This window comes from Chinchilla lanigera, unplaced genomic scaffold (genome assembly GCF_000276665.1).
Source record: "Chinchilla lanigera isolate Chin_1 unplaced genomic scaffold, ChiLan1.0 scaffold00047, whole genome shotgun sequence".
Taxonomy (NCBI): Eukaryota; Metazoa; Chordata; class Mammalia; order Rodentia; family Chinchillidae; genus Chinchilla; species Chinchilla lanigera.
The window spans coordinates 7,483,905-7,484,965 of record NW_004955448.1 but is presented as its reverse complement, the minus strand read 5'-3'; the positions used below and the strand labels follow the sequence as shown (position 1 = coordinate 7,484,965).

The window sequence follows — 1,061 nt, the reverse complement described above, 5'->3', positions numbered from 1 at the left end:
AGATAATCATCTATCTTGATTAATTAAGAATCTAAAATTGTAGTATCTGGTATTTTCATTAAATATTTCATAAACTAGTACAAAGATATTGGAAACATAGGGCAGGGCCTTTAAACATTTTTATTTATTGCAAAAGTTGTAAGTATAAATTTTTTTAATTATATAGACGAGAAATAAATAAAAATGACTCAAAACTCTCAGTCTTCACAATGAAGTAGGACAGTACTACTCTATTATATAATAGTCTTTATAGACTGTTTTATTTTCTGTTTTTTTCAACTATACAAAAATTTTAGTAGATTGCAAAAGCAATGGTGCCATGAATCAATTACCCAGTAGTGATTTCTAGTTTTTTTCTCCATGTATATATCTATGCTCCTTTTAGGACTATAGCAGTCTTAACATGTGTCCACTGAAGAGCTTGTACACTAATGTTTGTAGCAGCATATTCATAATAGTCCCAAAGTGAAAACAGTCCAAAGGTATATTAACTGACAAATTGGTAAACAAAATGTGGTCTATCCATACAGTAAAATAATAGTTGACAAAAGAATGAAGTATGTTGCAGACTATGACATGGATGAATATTATGCCAAGTGAAAGAAGCTAGTTGCAACATATTGTAAGATTGTATGATCTTGTTTATATGAAATATCCAAACTGTCAAATATCTATAGTGATAACTATTAAACTAATGTTTGCTTGGGGATTTGGGAGAGGGTAAGGTATGGGAATGACTTTTAATGGGTACACTTTCTTTTGGGGTTGTTGAAAATATCTTAACATTCGATCATGATGAGTACTGCACCTCTATGTAATTACCAATGAATTATTCACTTTCAATGGATAAACTTTTATGGTATATATATTATATCTCAATAAGCTCTTCCAAAAAGTTTTCTGGAACTGTGCACACCTGTAATCCCAGTACCCTGGGAGCCAGAGGTCAGAGGATAGCAAGTTTGAGGCCAGCCTGAGCAATTTAGTGATTAAGAAACGGCTTGTCTCAAAAAGAAAGAAGAAAAGACAGAAGGAAGGAAGGAACAAAGGAATAAAGAAAG

The 1,061-nt window shown here is 31.7% G+C and overlaps 1 protein-coding gene across 2 annotated transcripts in view; it reads right to left on the bottom strand.

Annotated features, from left to right (window-relative positions):
* The window catches only part of Kcnab1 (potassium channel, voltage gated subfamily A regulatory beta subunit 1), a 407,620-nt gene that overhangs the window by 68,125 nt on the left and 338,434 nt on the right, over window positions 1-1,061 (bottom strand). The window lies entirely within an intron of this gene.